The 20,721-nt window shown below is 50.5% G+C and overlaps 1 long non-coding RNA gene across 8 annotated transcripts in view; it reads right to left on the bottom strand.

Annotated features, from left to right (window-relative positions):
- LOC144302754 (uncharacterized) overlaps window positions 1-20,721 on the bottom strand; it is a 192,720-nt gene that overhangs the window by 51,735 nt on the left and 120,264 nt on the right. For 3 of the 8 annotated variants that reach the window (XR_013369805.1, XR_013369806.1, XR_013369812.1), the window contains one exon: window positions 19,698-20,192. The exons of the other annotated variants lie outside the window; for them this stretch is intronic. This is a non-coding gene — a long non-coding RNA (uncharacterized LOC144302754). Of the gene's footprint in view, window positions 1-19,697; window positions 20,193-20,721 lie in introns of those variants that run through there. 8 annotated transcript variants of the gene reach the window in all.

The following is a 20,721-nucleotide window of genomic DNA, read 5'->3' as shown; positions in this document are numbered from 1 at the left end:
AAGCCCCTGGGCCAAACCTAAGAACAGTTTTTTTATTTTACTTCATATGTAAATGAAGTACAAGTCATTTCTAAAAGACATTTATTTGGGGTTTCATTTTTATTTTATTTTTTAGATTTTATTTATTTATTCATGAGAGAGAGAGAGAGGCAGAGACCCAGGCAGAGGGAGAAGCAGGCTCCATGCAGGGAGCCCGACGCGGGACTTGATCCCAGGACCCCGGGGTCACGCCCTGGGCTGAAGGCGGCCCTAAACCCCTGAGCCACCGGGGCTGCCCTCATTTTTATTTTAAATTCCAGTGTAGTTAGCAGACAACGTTATGCTGCTTCCAGGCGTAGAACATCACGTTCAAACGATAAAGTACGCTCCTTGCTCTCCCCGACCCGGTTCAGCCGCCCCCACCGCCTCCGGTAACCACCTGTTTGCTCTCTATACCCAAGAATCAGTCTCTCCGTTTGTCTCTTTTCCTTTGCTCGTTCTTTCGCTCTCTTAGATCCCACGGCAGAGCAGAACCACCTGGAACCACATGGCATTTCTCTTTGACCGGATGACTTCACTTAGCGAGAGACTCGGTTTCCACCCGTGTCATTGCAAATGGCAAGATGTCATCCTTTTCACGGCTGAGTACTATTCCCTGGTGTCGCTACACTACATCTTCCTTATCTGAGGGTTAGTAGCCAGAATATATTAAGGACTTCTACAACGCAACACCCCAAACCCAAATAATCTGACTTAAAAACGGGCAGAAGATACAAACAGACATTTCTCCAAAGAAGACATCCAGACGGCCAGCAGACACGCGCAACGATGGTCTTCGTCACCCAGCGTCGGGGAAAGGCAAGTCGAAACTGTAATGAGATCCCACCGCGCAGCGGTCAGAATGGTTAAAATCCACGACACAAGGATCAACGGGTGCTGGGAGGGGTGGGGAAGGGGAGCCCTCTCGCCTGTGGGTGGGGATGCAGGGGGGGCAGCTACCGTGGAGACGCGTGGGGGGCCTCAGAGCACTGAAAATAGAGCTGCCCTTTGATCCAGCAACTACGCTACCGGGTATTTACCCCAAAAATAGAAAAACACGAATTCGAAGGGGCACCTGTACCCCTAGGTTTACAAACTACGTATATGTCACCTACTGCTCAGCCTGCAGGGATTTCCCTTCGTAGATCATCCTTCCAGAAATGACTCAAGAGCCACCAATCTTCCCGGCTGGTTCTTTCATCTCTTGTGAGCAGCACGACGTGCCTTTTCCAAACTCCTGAGCGTATCCGTCATTTCCCACCTCCCTTAGGATTAGGGTTACTTTTGCCTTATCTCCCTTTAACTTGTTCACTGAAGGCAGGAAATGGATCTGATTCATCGACTTATTCTCTGCGACTTCAGCCTTGCTCCTGGTAACCGTTCAATAATATTTTTGAGAAGTTTTGAGAATGTGCTTTCTCTCAAATTAAGCTCCAAATTAGGATATCATTAACCTCACCTCCACATCTTTATCATAACAAGGAAATCTTTTGAGCCGTACTTCCTTGAATTTCGGGTCGCTGAGTACTCAAAGATTTTTGCCAAAGTATTGCAACTCATCAATATGCAAAACTTCAAGCTAATATTCCCAGCTCCAACAATCTTAAGGAGTAACACATTTTCCCCCACGCAATTGTAAACAGAAAGAAAAGCATTAGTTTTCCGCAACTTCGCTGTAAATAAATAAAAATGACAGATTGCAACGTAGCTTTGCTAAATGTAATCAAAAATCTAAAAAGTATATATTTAAACATCTCAAGTAGGTAAAGCATGTAAAAACCAGGCTGAATCTCCATTTTTGCTCAGTCTGGCGCTGACCAGTGACTTACGCCCTATTATTTCCTGAGTGAAAAGTTCATTCCAGAAGATGTCTCTTTGTAGGAGAACTACAGAGTCTGACGCGGGACTGTGAGGATGTTACAGCAACACGTCATTCCAAAAATGAGGGACGGAGACGATGTAAGACGCCGTCCTAGAGCATTTAAGATAATTTTCTCCCAATTTTTCCTCATTCCTCCGAGGTACAGGGGGGTCTAAATGCCACGTAACTAATTTGTGACTGAGCGGGCAGACATTTCAGCTCCATGGTTCCTGCTGCATCTTCACCACTCGCCCAGGAGACGCACCCGGAGCGCACCCCATGATGGCGCAGGTGGCTGCGAGTGGCTGTCCTCCAGGTGTCCAAGGAGAACCCCCAGCTGCCAGCTACCGGCTGAGCCACGTTGCCCCGGTGGCTAAATCCCTTGGCGTCTCCCTCCTTCGCCTCAGAAGACACCCGAAACCTCTTTGTCACAGGAGGAGCTGGACCAGGTGGGCCAGTGTGGACGGTGCTCGGAGCCGCCCAATGGCCCAGCAATTCCGCTCGTGTGGGCCCCGTAGTGCTGCGGGTGGGCCTGCTGTGTGCCAGGTGCCGCGGCGCAGTGGCTTTGGGCGGACCCCCTCCTCACCCCCCGGCGGGGGATGGGCCGCACCAGCACTGGGCCCGCAGCGCACTCAGTCCTCAGCCAGAGCCGCCCCGGTGGCTGCGGCGCTGTGGGCATAGCAGGCCTCGTCCTGCAGGGTGGGCTCGGTCCTGCTCAGCCGATGGCCTCCCGGTGGGCAGTGGGACATCAGCGTGCAGAGGCCACGCCAGAGCACCTGGGGCCGTCTCCCAGCCAGTGCCACGGCCCCTGGGAAGTCACTCACCTCCTGGGCGGGGACGTTCCCGCGTGGGCTCTGGCAAGGATGAAATGCGCTACGGAACGCAGGCCCTTGGAGCAGTACCTGGCACGGCGCGGGACCGTGAAGTGTTGGCACATATTCTCCGGTTCGCAGCGATCCAGTCTTCGTCGGACTTCCTGTGACCTTCATTTTCAGTGCGGCCACTTTCACGTAGCTCCTTTCCACGCTGTCACTTGTGGTTTTAATGTAGATTCATCTTCCCCTGTTGCTTTACCTCAACTACAAATGAATCTGAGTCCTAGTTCAGTTTGCAAAACAGGGATTCAGAGACATTAAATGATTTGCCCAAGACGAGACAGCCAGATGGTATCATGCCAATTTGTTCTCAGAACTTGGGCTTTTCCCATCACGCCACACCAGTTACATAAGGAGCTATTGAGAAAGAGGCTCTGCAGACAGACTTCAGTGCATGCGTTATGTAAAGTACAGGCCCTAATAAAGAGGCAATCACAGAAAAGTTGAAAGAACACGAACGAGTGACGGTCCGGCCCCCTCCCCTAGCTCCCGAGCCTTCTGCCTCGCCACCGAGGCCCTGCTGGCCCGGCCTCTGCGTGTGGTCGGCGACCAGGAACTGACGGCTTCCTGGGGGGCTCGGGGCTGTGCCGCGCTCTCCATCAGAAGGGAGCTATTTTAAGCCACTTTTCCTAACTACTACCCTCCCTCGTCACTCCTAGCCCTGTCAGCGGAGCCGCCCCAAATAAATCTTTCATCCACGTACTAAGCCTCCAAGTATTTGAAAACAGCTATTATAGTCACGTCCTCGTGTTCAAGCTAAACGCCGCCGCCGTCCTCCACCGCCCTCCCCGACACAAGGCTTCGGTCACCTCTCCCCCTCGCGGATGTCCCCCCGAACACATCCCGCTTTGCCAGCACCCTGAAATACGGTGCCTGGCCCTAAACAGATCCCCATCCCTGAACTAAGCATGTTTTCCTGACGAAAATAATGTTAAGAATGACCCTAAAACCCTCACGGATATAAACGCTGGGGCTTTCACCATCTCTGCCAAGGGACCACCTTCTCCCTGGAAGCCCCGTCTCTGGGAGGACTCCCGTGACTCACAAAACCGCGTTCCACATCATTGCCACCCTTTGCTCCCTTCGTGTTGTCTCGTGATCATCACCCTCTTAATATTTGCCTGCTTAGGTAGAACCCAGTATCTCAACATGTCCAGAGCGTTTTGTCACCTAACCGACATCTAGCCCGCGAACTTTCTCGAACCCGAACCCACCTGACGATCTCAGCAGCCTGCCACCCGAGTCTACCTCCCACACCTGCGTGGAAACAACTGCCCGCAAAAGGCAGTGAGAAAGACGACCGCCAGGCATGCTTCCGACCGCCCACTCGTGTCCCCTCGGGGTCCCGGGCTCAGCCGGCTGCAAAGCTCCCCCGGCACTCCCGAACCCGCACCCCCTGCATTTCTCTCAAGGAGACCATGGGCGCCTGGTCAGATGCGGACCAAATGCTCGGTGTGTGACGGGCCTGTCGTCCCCGTAGTCGCCTGGTCTGCCAACCTGGGCCTCCACGGAGCTCCAGCTCAAGGACGTAAAGGGACCCGGGGCTACACCAGGGCAGACGAGGGCCTCCGGGGGGAGTTCCCCGAGGACTCTGGGCTGCCCAGAGAGAAGACACGGCCTAGGCACACAAGCCAATGAGAAGAGGGCATGTTTGAAAGAGTAAAACAAAGCCCACAACCGAGGGAGAAAGAAGAGTGAAGAGGTTCGGGGCTGCAGAGGCCAGAGGGGCCAGACCTCGTACGGCGTGTTAGGGAAGCCGGGCTTTATCTTGAGCGCGACGGAGAGCCGGAGAGCCCTCGACTGATGTTAACATAAGGTGACACGATAAAATTTGCATTTTGCAAAGATCACAGACTGTTCTGGGGACTTCTGCTTTGAGAGAGAAATGGGAATAGTTAACCTCCAAGGTCCAGACCAACGCGGAGTCTGTGCTTCTCTTGCTTAGCTAATTAAGAAACCCAAAGGAAGATTAGCTTCCTCTGGAGTGTTGCACTTTTCTGCTCCTCATTAAACCGTCTACACTCATCACTCCCGTTGGGTGAATTCCGGTGTGTGTGGGAGAGAGAGAGAGAGGAAACCGGGGGGCCTCGGTGCAGCTTGCATCACAATATCCTTGTGTGCCACGGACACGCTAGATTCTTACGGTCGCTGGCGTCCTTCCCGCTCAGCGAGCGGGGCGGCGGAGGGCTGAGACCATCGGCGGCCTGACTCATAAGCTGCAAAGTACACACGCTCCAACTACCGATGCCGAGAGAACCAAGGAATGACGAAAGGTTGACAGAGACTCGATTAAAATTTCATTTTTACCAAGCATCATGCTGTCAAAAAAAGAAAAAAAAAAAAGAGCAGATGATTAGGTGAATTCAGGATTCCGTATGTCACCTGTTGAGAAAAGTTACCTGTAACTTGGAGACAAGAACAAAAGGCGGAGTGTTGTTGTTTCCATGTCACTCTGAAATAGTATTGAACGGGGCTGCTCAAGGATCACTTAGTTTTCTAAAACAACCCGCCTCTGCTTGACTTTGCCATTGAAAATAGACATTAGGGGCGCCTGGGGGGCTCTGGTTGAGCATCTGCCTTCAGCCCAAGGAGTGACCCCGGGGTCCCGGGATCGAGTCCCGCTTCGGGCTCCCTGCATGGAGCCTGCTTCTCCCTCTGTCTGTGTCTCTGCCTCTCTGTGTGTGTCTCATGAATAAATAAATGAAATCTTTAAAAAACAAAAAGGAATAAAAAATAAAAATAGACATTAAAAAATAATAATAAAATAACACAGACATTAAAGGCTCAGGTTCTGCAAAGTCACAAGTCCTCTTACAGACCTGTGTCTAATACACAGTATTTTTCTTTTTTTTTTTTTTTTTTGCCCAAATGAAAAAGTAACCCCAATGTCATAGTTCATCGTACTGGTGGAGACTGACCAGTTCGTTTCTAACGTAGAATCTACCGAACATCCCTTTGTTAAGTTACGTACAGACCCCCTGCCCCTCAGGTGCCCTTTGAACCAGCTTTATGATTTAGTGACTTCCTCATTAATAAAGGAGTCGGATAAGGTCTTTGGCAGGTATTCATTCTGTATTTGTATGAAATTCACATTTTAATTTTTGCAAAGTATTCTTTGATGTTAACACCCCGAATTCAGTGCCGCGAGGCCTGGGTGGCTCAGCTGGTTAAGCGTCAGGCTTTAGGTTTCACCTCAGGTCATGATCTCAGGGTCAAGGGCTCGAGCCCCAGGCCGGACTCTAAGTTCAGGGCAGAGTCTGCTTGAGATTCCCTCCCCTTCCTCGCCCTGTCCCTCTGCTCCTTCCCCTGGGTCGTGATCGCTCACTCGCTCGCTCTCAAATAAATATATAAATAAAATCTTTAAAAAGAGATGGAGAGAGAGAGAATGCAGTGTAATTTTTATTATGTCCCTGTCTTTCTGCCGAACTTCAAGTTCTGATTTTTGAGGGGCAGGGGGATTTTTTTTTCATAATGTGTTTTTCTTATCCTTTCTTCGTTGTGTGTTGGCTCCGGCAAGAAGGTCAGTGCTGGGCAGACTCGCACACCCTTATTCCTGGCGTCTCCGGAAACACCACCACATATGAGCGATACTTATTCTGGGCGCAAAAGAAAAGGAGACCCCGTATCTTTTCCTTGATCTGTTTTTACCACTGAAGTTCTCCTCACAAAAAAAAATTTTAAAAAAACAAAAACAAAAACTAAACCAAAAAACCCATTTCCTAGAAATGTCTTCTAAGTTGTGAGAGGATTCTTGTCTGTTTAAATAGAACATATGTTTTTTTTTTATTTTTTTCTAAGTTATATATGTATTTAGGCCCAATGTGGGGCTCGGACTCATGACCCCAAGATCAAGAGTTGCACGCTCTTCCAACTGAGCCAGCCGGGCGCCCCCAAGTAGAAATCATATTTAAAACCAAGTCAGAATGCCCCTTACTGCTCGGTCGGTGCTCCTTTTATTTAGTCCTACAGAGTTCCTACGCCTCCGGCTTTGTCTCCCTGCGCGATAAGCGCACATGAAGCCAGGTGCTGGCTGCTGGGGGAAGACGGTGCCTCCTTACAGACACATGGAAACCAGCACAAAAAAACAGAAGATGGAATCAATGAAAAATTTCATCACAATCTAATACCTGATGGAACCCAAGGCTTTTGTTCCACCTTCTGATGAAAATAAACAGTGGTACATTTGCTTGTATATTTATGACCATCATCTGAGTTTCCCATACACTTTGAACCTGCTGCTTTTCCCTGTGTAAAAAAAAAAAAAAAAAAAATGATTTTATCCCTAAACATCATATAAAAAGGACCGAGAGGAAATAAGCACCCCTGGCTCCTTACCGTCAGGCTAATTCAAAGGGAAATTGCTCTCTTTGATGTCAACTAGAATCGCCTTAAAATCTGTTATGTGGGTTCCTGTGGCTTTTTCAAAATATAATATCAGTCTTAAGAACTCAGATTTGGGATGATTTTGACTATTAGCGTAAAGTTTAGTTCCTTTGATGCCAGAAGCATTTCCTGTTTCCAAGCCGTTGGGGAGGTAAGTAGAGGCTGCCGATCGGGCTCCGGGGGCCGTGACAGCCTAGGCCGTGCCGCCAAGGTCCCTGGGGACCAGATAGGGCTGTGCAGCCTGGGTGGCCCGGAGGCCGCCCGCCACCGCATCGATTACAAGGGGCTGCGGCAGGTGCTGCTCGGCCGCAGGGCGTCCCACTCGGCAGGCTGCACAGTCCGGCCTGCTCTCCTCAGGTCGCCAGGCCCTGCAACAGCCCGGGTGCTCATCTTGGTGGCAGCGGGGGCCCAGCGATGGCAGGCACCGCAGGGGTGAGGCTGTACAAGCACCCCAAGCAGGAGTAAGGCTCTATGAGCACCTCAATCAAAGGTGGGGCTCTACAAGCACCCTGAGCTGTGGTAAAGCTCTACAAGCACCCCGAGCAGGGGTGAGGCTCTACAAGCACCCTGAGCCAGGGATGAAGCTCTACAAGCACTTGAGCAGGGGTGAGGTTCTACAAACACCCTGAGCAGTGGTAAAGCTCTACGAACACCCCAAGCAGCAGTGAGGCTCTCTCTACAAGCACCCTGAGCAGGGGTGAGGCTCTACAAACACCCTGAGCAGTGGTAAAACTCTACGAACACCCCAAGCAGCAGTGAGGCTCTACAAGCACCCTGAGCAGGGGTGAGGCTCTATGAGCACTTGAGCAGGGATGAGGCTCTACGAGAACCTGAGCAGGGGTGAAGCTCTACAAGCATCCCGAGCAGGTGTGAGGCTCTTCGAGCACCTGACCAGAGGTGAGGCTCTACAAGCACCTCGAGCAGGGGTGAGGCTCTATGAGCACCCCAAGCCAGGGCCCCAGGCCCACAGCCAGGAGGAGGCCGGAGAGGGCCGGACAATCATCTAAAGCATGAAGTCGCTCCTCCCGGTTCACTGGGGTTTCTGTCAGCACCCCATTACTCTAGCCCCCCGCATTTCCAGGCCATCAGGAAGGCCAGGCCTGGAGGCAGTGCCGCGCTGAACGTGCACCCCAAGAGTCAGCCTCTCTCCAGCCGGGTCTGTTCTCGGCCTCCAGACAGCTGAGCGAAGCACTGAGCCCCCGCGAGCTGCCCCCGCAGCGCCCCCAGCCTGTGCCTGGGGGGGAGGATGGGGAGCGAACCCTGGGGTCCCACAGCCGCCGGGCCTGGCAAGTGGTGGGAGGAAGGCTGGGCCCGACTTCCCCCCAGAGCTGCTCAGCCTGGTCTGCACCCCGAGGCGGGAGCCGGAGCCGTGGCCGAGCAAGCAGCGGGCCAGCCGCACCCGCTGGAGAGCCCGGGCCCACCGCGCCCCGTCCCTGGGGACAGGTCTGAAGACCGCGAACTGCCCCCAGGGAGCACGGGGACCAAGGTGCAAACAAGGCCGATGGGTCCACATCTAGCACCGGCCTGAGAGCAGAGCGTGTGGGCACCGGCCCTTCTGAGGTGCAGAAAAAATCCCCGTGTGCTTGCTCCCCCTTCGCCCGAGCTCGTTGGGCACTTCTCTGCCCCAGTGCCCTGGACCGCGTGTCACTGGGGGTGCCCCTCCAGAGGCAGCGCGCGGGGCGAAATTGGAATAAATCTCATGCCAGATTCCACTTGAAAATCCTTAAGAAAGGGCTGGATTTTCCTCCAGGGTGAGAAGCACCCCGATTATTCTTTGATTGGGTCCCTGGTGAAGGAGTCAGTCATCCCGCATTCAGGTTCAGATCACGTGTAAAAGCGAAATACTTACATACTAGATCCTTCTTCAGCGGGAGAGCTACCCACCAATGGGAGCTTGAGAAACCGAGCTCAGCTGGTACCGAGTGAGATTTAGGTCTCCCGGCTTAAACCCACTCCTTTTTAAATAAGTGCATGCTTTTTCAATCAACTCATCCCTCTCTCTCTCTCTCTCTCTCTCTCTCTCTCTCTCTCTCTCTCTCTTCTTTCCTGCTTTCTTGGGGTTTTTTCATCTAGCTCTCTCTCCTTGTTTTCCTCTCAGCACCTCCCCTCTTTGTCTTTGGTTTGTTTATAGGTCCGACTGCACGTGAAGCACACATAAGGGGCAAGTGTTCCGGGCCTCACCTTAAGCAAAGCGACGAGAGCTATGACGGAGAAGTGGAACCAAGATACTGTAGGAGATGATGTTAACTGTATACCTGGGAGTTCACTGCTCCGGATTAAGGAACTCAGGTTAATTCCAAAGGAGCATTAGGATCAAGGAGAGCCAAGAGCCTTCCTGCGCCACACGTCAGCAGGGAGACTGCCGAGGCCTTGGTGGGGAGCCCCCACCCCCCGGCATCGGCACCATCGTGTGCTGGGACCCCGAGCTATTAGCCTTCAGTTAGTATAGCACCATATCTGAAAAAAAAAAAAAATCGTATGTTGATGTTTTTTAAATCTTTTTTGGAATGATTCCAAGATTTGGGTGCCTTCGAGCTTTTTAAATCTGCAGTATTATTAAATCCCCTGAGAAGAGAGTAGAGAATTCTTCCTGGAGAGTAAGAGAAGCCTTCACAGAACAAGCAATCCTTTGAGCTGAGCCTTAAAGAAACAGGTTGAAGAGGATGCCAGGTGGGCTGTGGGGTGAATCCTCACTGGGGGCAGAAGGACTCGAACAGAAGCAGATAAAGTCTCCTTCGTTACAGAAGTAAAATCACAAAGTAGAAGAAATCCCACTACTGTCTTATCACCACTTTGTCAGCACCTGCTTGCCCTACATCCCTCCTCTCACCTGCCAGGAGCACGGATCTGCACCCGCGGCCCGTTCCAGGCAGGAGAAGCCCAAACCTACAGGCCATTCTATTTCTGTTCCCAGCACAACTACCCATGTTGAGCTAAGGTGTTGGAGTTGGTGAGATCTTCACGCTCTGGCCTCTTCCATCGAGCTTTCCCCAGTCTGTCCTCTACCAGGGTCATCTTTTCCCGGTCCACGTCCCAGCACACCCCGAGCTCTGCTACGGCGCGCCAGCACGTACTACACCGACTCATCGTGTGCCGGCCCTGGTCTGTCTCCCCGCCAGGGACAAGGCTCCTTTGGCAGCAGGGACACGCTCTCCCGCTTGTACTAATCTGAGCTCAGCCAGCCTTTTCACAAATAGATTCTTTCTCTGGGAAAGTAGAGACTGAATGAGGAGACGCACTGTTTTTATTACTAAGTGATGACATGATGAAAATATTGGCTTCAGAAACGGACTCCTTGACTACCTTTGTGCCGTCCGTGTTTTAAATATCGTCTATTTTCATTTTTATTTTCAGAGACGCGTCTTGATAAAAATGAAAGGGTTTATGTCACCCAATGTAGAACTTGCTCTAACAGCTTGGCTCTACTTTGTGAAGCCTTCTGGTTCTCTAATTCATCTTGCTCTCACTAAAAACTGACAGAAATGATTCTTTTTAAAAAACCCAAAAGCTTCTTTAGACATCAAGTGGTCTTTACCACCCAACCTTGCAGTGATTTAAGTGCAAATCAAATTTAAAACATACAGATGAATTGCATAAGGATTTGAAATGTTTATTGTACTATAACCTTCCCATCTAAAACAAAATGGCCAGGCACAACAATGTCAACGTGCTCTATGCAAACCAAGATTAATGTGGTTTTACCTATTTTTTTTTCAGTCTTACCTATTTTATACATAAAATATTTTTTACATTTGATCTTTAATAACATAAATTAGTTGATCGTTAAAGTCAATAAACTCATCCACTTAGACCAGTATCAAGCGCCCTGTATAAGTTTCACCATACGGTAGACGTCCACCACCTTCTCACCAACTTTCTCTCCAACTAGACGTCCACTACCTTCTCTCCAACTGGAAAAGATTAGCCTTTCTTCTTAGCAGGCATTTTTCTTTAAATCTTGTTTTTATTTCTTTTTTTTATTTTTATAAATTTATTTTTTATTGGTGTTCAATTTGCCAACATACAGAATAACACCCAGTGCTCATCCCGTCAAGTGCCCCCCTCAGTGCCCGTCACCCATTCACCCCCACCCCCTGCCCTCCTCCCCTTCCACCACCCCTAGTTCGTTTCCCAGAGTTAGGAGTCTTCCATGTTCTGTCTCCCTTTGTTTTTATTTCTTACTCAGGGTTTCCACATTTAAATTGTACTGCTAAAGACTGATTCCAAAAGAGTGATGGGATTCCTCTTCTCCAGCAAGATCATTTTCTTATGTTCAGCATCTATGTCGTCTCCCAGAAATTCAAATTCAGATCCACGTCCCTAATTTGAGAAACCAACCTTAGCATACTATGGCATATATTCTGGCCATTTCATCCACAGTTGGTGGCAGTTATAATTAAGTTCTTTCAAAATGAACACTGGCTATCAAGAACCATAAAATATCCAATATGGTAGCTACATGTTCTGTTCCTTAGATGGAAAATCAACCTGCAAAATTTTTATAGGGATCGCTGAATCAGATTTCACCATGGTGGGCCCTGGCTCTGCCCAGACTATAAAACCTTTCATTGAATTTTACAGTATAATTATCTGGAGGGCAGTAGGATGTGGAGAAAGATGAACCCTCATGCACTATTGGTGGGAATGCAAGTTGGTGCAACCACTATGGAAAACAGTATGGAGGTTCCTCAAAAAATTAAAAATAGAATTTCCACATGACCCAGTAATTGCACTACTGGGTATTCACAAACAACAACAACAACAACAAAACTCCCTGGTATCATTCAAAAAGTCATATGCATTCTTATGTTTGTGGCAACACCCTTTACAACAGCCAAAATATGGAAGTAACCCAAGTGTCCGTCCATCGATGAACAGATAAAGAAGAGGAGATGTACATAGACACACTGGAACATTCCTCAGCCGTAAGAAAGAATGCGATCTTGCCATTTGTAACTGGATGGAGCCACAGAGTAGGATCCTGAGTGAGCGAAGTCGGTCAGAGGAAGACACATACCAGATGATCTCACTCATGTGTAGAAATTAAGGAACAAAACAAAGGAAAACAGGGACAAATGAACAGACCCTCAAATACAGAGGACACACGGGTGGTTTTGAGAGGGGAACTGGGGGGAGGGTGGGTGAAACAGATCCAGGGGACTAAGGGGCATAAACTTCCAGTTACTAAATAAATCAAGATACAAAAAGAACAGTATAAGGGGCACCTGGGTGGCTCAGGGGTCCAGCATCTGCCTTCGGCTCAAGGAGTGACCGGGGGTCCTGGGATCGAGTCCCCCACCGGGCTCCCTGCATGGAGCCTGCTTCTCCCTCTGCCTGCGTCTCTGCTTCTCATTCTCTCTGTCTCGTGTGAATAAATAAATAAAAATCTTAAAAATAATAAAAATTCTAAAAAAACAGTACAAGGAATATGTTCAGTAAGATTGTGATCATGTTCAGTGTCAGACGCCGACTACGTTCACTGCAGTGAGCACTAGTGTACCGACTCGTTGGGTCATTGGGTTGCAAGTGAAAGCCCCAGTTCAGCGCCTCCGTGTTATGGGGCAGCGCACATCACTTGGTGTCGCCTCAGTTCTTTCACCTGCTAATCGTGGGCACCAATATTTATTGACTCTACAGCTGTGAGAGGAAAACCACAAAATCTGGAAAACACCTAGAAAGTGCTTAACTTGGTGGCTCTGCTCAGTAAGTAGTGAAATTAAGGTTTTTCTAGGAAAGTGTAAGACGCACACGGGCTTGGATTGCGGAGAAGACGACTTTGTTAGGATTAGATGAGAACTTTGTAACTGAGCAGAGGAAGGATCGTGAAATCTGTGTAATCGCCACTGCCCGCCAAGCGCCTGTCGCCGTTCCCGCAACTGGTAGGAGTTCAACACACGTTCTCCCTTTAATTTTCCATTCCCTCCGCCTCTCTTACCCTAAGGTCATGTCCTATGTCCATAATGATCAAAAGCAGAAATCAGTCATGTTTCTGAAGGACTGTCGCACGTGCGGTTTTAAATAATCGACCGTGAGGTTACTGTCCAGCTACCTGGGGTATCTTTCAGAAAACGCGGCAATAAAATGCCCCTTTGAGCCTTATGGTGATTTACATCAGAATTCCAGAATTATTTTTGAGAGGAAAAAACAATTTCTTTGATTAAAGTGGTGGCTGGGGCGCCCGGGGGGCTCAGTGGCTGAGCGTGTGCCTCGGGCTCAGTGGTGACCCTGGGGCCATGGGATCGAGTCCCATGTGGGGCTCTGCTCCTTGGGGAGCCTGCTTCTCCCCCCGCCCCTCCTGCCCCCACCCCCCATGCTTGCCCGCTTCAAATAAATGAATAAAATCTGTAAAGAAAAGTTGAAGTGGTGGGCGCGGGGCAGAGCCGTGGAGCTCGCCGGCGCAGGCCGCGGGTAAGGGGCAGGCCGCGGGCTTCGGAGCGACGCTGTCCACCGTCCGCAGGGCCCCGACACCCCGGCTCGCCGCAGCCAGGCGCGTGGGAGCACATCGGGCACGACCGTGAGCAGAGGGCATTTTCCGCTGGACGCCCCGTCCTCACGGACCCGTCGTCGGCCGCACAGCCTGAGCCAGCCCAGCGGCCTCCTGGGCTCCTGACGGACAGGGAGTCAGGGAGGCGCCTAACGTGTCCAGACAAAGGAGGAGATGTGTGGCCGGACGCACTCGCCCCGTCCGGAGACAGGTGGGTGGGCGCGGTTGCCGGCCCCTGGGATCCCCCTGCCTCCTCCCTCACCGAGAGGTCTCCTCTGTCCTGCTGAAGTAACACCTTGGAATCGGCAGAGCAGAGCCGGCAACCGTGACCGCAAAGGGCATCTGAGCCCCTTGCCTCGGCCGCGCTCTGCGGATCGCGGCATCTACCCGGGAGGCGCGGCAGGACCACAGTTCTCCTGAAGAGTCACAAGATAAGTCCTGGGACTTGGACCCTCGTATCAAGTAAATTCAGGGATGCTCAGTTTTAGCGTTATAGGATATTTTTAAGGATTTTTTTTTTTTTTTTGACCAGGAAGGAGGGCCAGCGTCCTGTTAACCCAAGTAGCATTTCCAACCAGTCTAAAGAGATCGGCGTTTCACCCGTAGGCCTTTCCCTCCCCCTGCTCTCCCGCTCGATTTCCTTCGCCCCCTCCGAGGGGTGTGGTCCCCGCTGCCCTAGGCCCCCTCGGAAGCGTTGCTCGTGAGGACCCTGCCACACAGCGGCCCACAGGTCCGGGGCGATGCAGCTGCTCCCCGGGCCCGAGCCAGAGGAGGCTGCCCTGGGAGAGGGAATTGCTGGCGACACCTGCCCCCCATGTGCTGCCAGGAAACCGCGGGCAAAGTCCTGCGGTGTCGGCTGCTTTGCCTGAGTAACAGCATCTCCTGTGTCTGCAGGTCATCTCTTGCGACCTGCGTGGTCACAATTAGAAGGGACTTGCCCACCCGCTTCTCGACACCGACTCCGACCTCCAAAGCTGCCCGGGAAGCCGACAGCCGTGAGCTTGTGGCCCGTCACCCTGGTGACCACCCGGCTAACCATGTGCTTCCTTCCACGAATATACTTTTCACCCAAATGCTGACTTACAGAGGGTCTCATCATAACCCAGGTACATGGAATTCACTTACTCTTCATACTTCTCCCCTTTCAAAAAAAAAATTTAGAAATATTTTTTCTATCAAAGATACTTTCTCCTTTACATCCACTCTGTCCCTCAGTCAAATTTTAGTCTCTAACATTCCAAAAGGAGACATTTTTAGACAGACTTTACATAGTTGTCGCCCGGTTATCAATTTGACGGAAGACCATCCAGGCACACAGGACTTGAGCCTCTAACACTCACTAAATATTTGTAGAGTACCTAACGCTGCTGCTGTGTGAAGATACCCCACGAACACAAAACACCGTTCCCGATTCCAAAAATTGTACAGCTCGCTTGTGGAGATACTATTATTCATTGGGTTTTAGGATGAAAAGGGCATCCAAGTTCATCACTTTACAGATGCAAACAGGAAATAATTCATTGTCGAGAGAATAAAACACAAAGGAGAAAAAGATGGTCTGACCACCTGCAAAATAAATCAAGTCCCCCAAAAAAACAAAAATAAATAAATAAATAAAAATAAAAAAATAAAAAATAAAAAAATAAATCAAGTCCCGCCCGTATCTTCTAGAATCAGCAAAGCGATACTGCTTTACATTTGGAAAAGTCCAGATGAGCATCCAACAGTGACGCTGTCCTGCAAAGACTACCAGCCGACGGCAATAACAGGGCATCCCAGCGGAAGTCTTAAGGCGTTGGCTGGAGGCATCCTCAAGACAAAGACAAAAACGAAAAAACAGAAAACAGCGCAGCTCTTCAGGGAGGGCCTGCTCACGCCTTCCGGCATCTGACGCACCTGACAGATGGAGCAAAGGCTGGAGCAGACGCCCCGGCCGGGGGTGCCAAGGGCTCTGCGAGGAGCACGCCCAGGCGAGCCCTGTGACAGCGTGCAGCTGTGGCTCCTGGACGCAAAGGACGGCCGGAGATGACAGGAGAGCAGGGTTCCCTTCCTGTTCAGGTCTTCAATACGGCTGGCTGTCGATGCGGGACCCGCTCATCACAGATCGATGCCATCTCCTGTTAATTAAGCTCTTTATTATAACTTGCTAAGATGTGCTTGCGGTCGGTTTTTTTTTTTTTTTTTTTTTTTTTTATCTATTCCCAAAGGAAAACTGTGCCACCTGACAATTTCCCATGAAAGTAATTATCTGTTGGCTGTACATGGATGGAAGCGCCTCCAGGGAAACCATTGCTAGAGGAGCGAAAAACGGCAGAAAAGACTCCGGGATGAAAGATCCTGGAATGTGACATGACACCACGGGACGTGTTGGGCTTATTAGAAAAGAGAAAAATACGTTCCGAGTGAGCTACAAGAGGATGAGAGGCCAAAACCCACGGAGAAAAGTTAAGCATCAGACAAGTGGCAGCAGGGAGCTCAACCGACGTGAGGAGCGTCCGGAGCCAGGGCGGGGGCAGGATGGCGACGGCTCCAGGACCATGCCCAGGGCGGCCTCTGCGGCCCCAGGTCTCTGTTGCTCCCTGCGCCTTGATGTTCACGTCCAGGGCTCTGCTCCGACCTCTCGCACGTGCGTGTGGGCCTCCGTGGTGCGCCCACTCCTCTGCCCGCAACCGGACACATAAGAGTGGGCCATTGTGTTCGGGAACAGCCCCGCCAATCCCATAACCGAAGGCGTCCGCAGCGCCTACGTCGATGTGAGCACTTGGTGTAGGACTCACACCTGTGACGGTTGCTTCTGCGGCGCGTGAGCCAGGCCCCCGTTACTCCCCGCTCTGGTCGAACAGTGGTCTGGATGTTGCTCCGAAGATTCTTTTCTTGCATATGGACAAGATCAATATTTAAGTCAGTGGGTTCTGCATAAAGCAGATTACTGTTCATAATGTGGGTGGGCCTCATCCGATCTGCTGAAGGTCTTCAAAGAGATAAACTAAGGTTCCTCCCAAGGCAGAGGACGTTCTGTCTCCAGGCTGCCGGGAGGCTCCCGCGGCAACGTGGGCTCCTTCCTGGGTCCCACCCGCCGCCTGCCGCCCGCCCCTTCCAGACTTGGCAGCCTCGCGGGTCACGGGAGCCAATCTCCTAGACTAAATATCTCCTCATAGACAGACGATCTCCTAGCAGTTCGGTTTCTCTAGAAAACGCTGACTCATATGCACACCTGCAGGGTATAAAAATCACTAACTTGAAAAAAAAAGGGAATTTGACTGTCATCACCCCAGGTATTCTGAATAAAAAAAAAAAATGACATTTTATTAAATTTAAGTGAGCCCTAAATACCTGATTATAGAAACATAAGAAAGTTCTGGACTGGACTGGACTAAAGTCACAGACCTGGGACACTAGGCACCTCATCTCATAGTCTGGATTTATGATTGTTTTCTTTCCTTTTTATTTACCCCCATCGTTTTGTTCTAGAGTCTATTCATAGAGTTTCTGAAGTAGGACCTTGTACCCAGTTATATTTTTGGCAAGGTTTTGCTACCTCTCCAGAAAGTCTTATACACCCTCTCTGAACACCTCCCCTTTCTTGACTGTTCTTTTCTTAAAAAGGATCGTTGTAGTAAAAATAACAAGTACTTTGAGCTCAGAATGATGTGATTTTTTTTTAATGCTGGATCCAAAGCAAACACTAGCTGTGTGACCTTGTCCGAGTTGCTTACCCTCTCTGAAACTCCACTGTCTTCCCTCTCAAGATCCTCGCAGTTAGTGTGCGCAGGGAACGAGGTGATGGGCACCCTGGCCGTACTGTTTATGTCAGAAGGGACCGATTGCCAAGAAAACGTGTATCTCTATGTAGCTTCTTGGTTTCCTTACTTTGAAAGTTGGTGGCAACCAAAAAGATCAACAAATACGTAATTTGGGGAGTGAATAACGTTTCTGCCATACGTAGCAGCTGAAAAGAAGGTCAAAAGGACGCATTATTCAAGGTGGCCTAACTTCTGCGACAAACAACCCCCCAGATTACTGCAATTTGACATAATAAAATAGTATCTCTTGCCCACATCACAGCCCAATCAATGTAAGACCAGGAGGGGCTCCTGGGATCTACACAGTCATGAACCCAGGCACCTTCAATCGTGAGCTTCTAACCTCAGATTGGCCCTAAAAGTTCTCCCGCTCAAGCCAGCTGATGAGAAAGAAAAGCAGAGAAAAGAGTGATGAGCACACATGGCAGCTTTTATGGGCCATTCCTAAAACGGCACGGATCACACCAGTCCTCACTCCATTGGCCGGAACTCCACTGCATGGCCTTCCCCGGAAAACGTGGTGTCGCCATATGCCCAGGGAGACAAAAACAAAGATGCTGATGAACTGGGGCATACATTTCTGTCTCAGGAGCCATAAAAACCTATTCGTTTCTTTAGGTTTGTCCATTCGTAACTGCCCACTTCCCGTCGCTTGTTCACGTGCTTTGATGTGTTTTCAGGCCTCTGGATCCCACGTAGCTTCCTAGCGACACACGTGTCCCTGTCTGCAGAATTTAATCCTGGGGACAGGGGTCGGCCACAGACCCTTGGTATCTAAAGTAGGAAGTGAAAAGAGATGGTCGGAGGGAAGAGGGAAAGACAGACTCAGTGTGCAAATGAAAATGAGACATTTCATACGACCCTAATGAGATCATCAAATGTTCCCCTAGCCACAAGCCCCGGGTATGACGGCGCTGTCCGTCTTCCTGGGCAGCATTCCCTCGCACGGTGCTCCCACAGCCCTCTTGAGTCCCACGCTGGGAAACAGCAGGGCGGCTCGTGGCTCCGGGGCACCCGTGGCTGCAGAGGCCACGCCAGTGAACAGGAGCCCGACGCCCCAGCTCACCCCTTCCTTCCCTTTCCGCCGGCCTCATGCACGCCGCGTGTGCGTGGAGAAGCCCGGATCTTCTGGGCCTCCCCGGGCCCATCCCACCGGTGCAGGCCGAAAGCTTGGCCTGCAGCGCGGCCCCCAGCGCATGCTCGGAGCACGCAGCACCCCCGCGGCAGGACCCTGGGTGGAGGCCACAGGGACTCCCAACGCCCCTTGCTAACCGGTCGGCCTCCCCCAGAGCTCCTGCTGGAACGTTCCAGCAGCCGTCGGCCTCTGAAGACCCAGGCGTTGTCTGACAGCAGAGCCCCTCTTGCTACTACTCTCTCTTAAGCGTTTCCCGCGCTAGTGACCCGACGGGTGTCACAGGATTGATTAATTAATTAATTAATATGACAGGAGGATTAACCCCCCCACAGCCTCAGACGCATCCTTGCCTCCATCTCAAAAACGAGAGCGAAGCTGCGGTGAGGTTGGGCCAGCAGCCCAGGGCGGCGCGCTAGCGAGAGCCCGGCCGGACTCGGGCCTGGCTTCCCCGGCTGCTCCTCCGGGGAGCAGTCTCAGCCACCGCTCGTCAGAGCCTGCTACCTGCCCGTCACTGGGCCAGGCCGCTCACTCGTGTGCAGTCCCGTTGGCCCCACGGGCCGTCCGGGGCCGGCATCGCTATGACGGGGCTCCCGCCAGCTGGGGGCCCGGCCCGCACCTCGGGGCTCTCCGCGCCAGCCCCGGCCGCGCTCCTCCCGAGGCCTTACGCCTTTTAATCATAAACATTCCAAAAATACCAACAGTAGAAAGAGCATATGTATCCCTGCCATCACTCAGATTCACGAATTATTAGCACTTTGCCGTGTTTCCTTCAGCTTTTATCGCCGAGGTATTTTAACGTAAGCTACAGATATCATCATGCTTCGCTCCCTAACACTCGAGCACGCATCTCGAAAGAAGGATATTTTTTTCTATAATCGCAGTATCATTATCACACCTGACACAACTTATTAGTAATTCCCTAATATCATATTCAAAATTCCTGAACCGTTCCAAAAATATCTTTTCTACAGCTGGTTTGTGCAGATCAGTATCCTGTGTGGGATCGCAGACAGCGTTTGCTCGTTATGTAACCCCCAAACACCTCCTCCCCTCTCTTTTTGTACCAGGGCATTAATTATGGGCAAGTCCAGGCTGGTAGTCGTTAGACTCATCTGCCTTCCGGAATTTCTATTTTATTTATTTTTACTCACTTCCTTATGGTGCTGGCTAGGCTTTCCTTCTAGTTTGCACATTCCCTATGAAGTGGAAGCTATATGTAAAGCCTGAATAGATTCACCGCTGGCAAGAACACTTCATAGGTGACATTTCTACATCATCTTGTGCCACATCGGGATCTTCACAATATCTGATCATTCTATCAAAAGTGGGGTCAGGTGCACCTATGGAGTCAAGGTGATGGCAGCCAGGTCCTTTTACTGCAGAGCCGTGTTCCCTTCCTTTCAATCAGCGAGCAGTCTGGGGAGTGCGCGGTGATGGTCCCCATCAGACCTTCATTCAGTGGTTCCAGCATCCATTGAGGATTCTTGCTTGTATTATCAAGTCCATCAATGGCTGCAAATGGTGACTTTCCAACCATATCCCTCCGCCTAAATTCAGAGTTGACATTCTTCTATAAGGAAAAGTTTTCCTTCATCACTCAGGACTATTTGGTTTTGCGGAAATAGAGTTTCTTCTGGGGAAACATGTAAAATATTTAATTATTTTAAATTACCAATTATCAACATAAGGAAACGGTGAAATAATCACCTCCAATGGTGGAAAACAGATTTTCTTTTGGGAGATTTTTTTTTTAAGGGTAATTATAGACTTGGGGCATGCCAAACGTGGTCACTGTTTTATGCTCAAATGGTCTCAAACTTGGTAACTATGTACTTTCTATTCTAATGCTATTCAGCCTATATTAGGGCCTAAATTCAAATCCAATGTCCCACAGAGTTCCTGGGTGGCTCTTGCTCTCTGTGGCTCTGTCTCTTCAGGAAAAAAAACTGGAATAAATAACAGTATATAGCTTAAAGCAGTAACTACATGAGGCGGGTCAGCGACCAGGCTTAGCAGAGGGTGTGACACACAGAAAGAATGTGATGTATGTTGGCTATTGCTGTTTTCATACCAATAACGTCACCATCTCACACCAAGTCTGCCTTAAGGAATGGACTGGAGTCTGGGCATTGGGTGGTAGGGGGATGAGCAAGGGTCACGGT

The sequence above is a fragment of the Canis aureus genome, chromosome 31, assembly GCF_053574225.1.
Source record: "Canis aureus isolate CA01 chromosome 31, VMU_Caureus_v.1.0, whole genome shotgun sequence".
NCBI lineage: Eukaryota > Metazoa > Chordata > Mammalia > Carnivora > Canidae > Canis > Canis aureus.
This window is presented reverse-complemented; position numbering and strand designations above follow the sequence as displayed.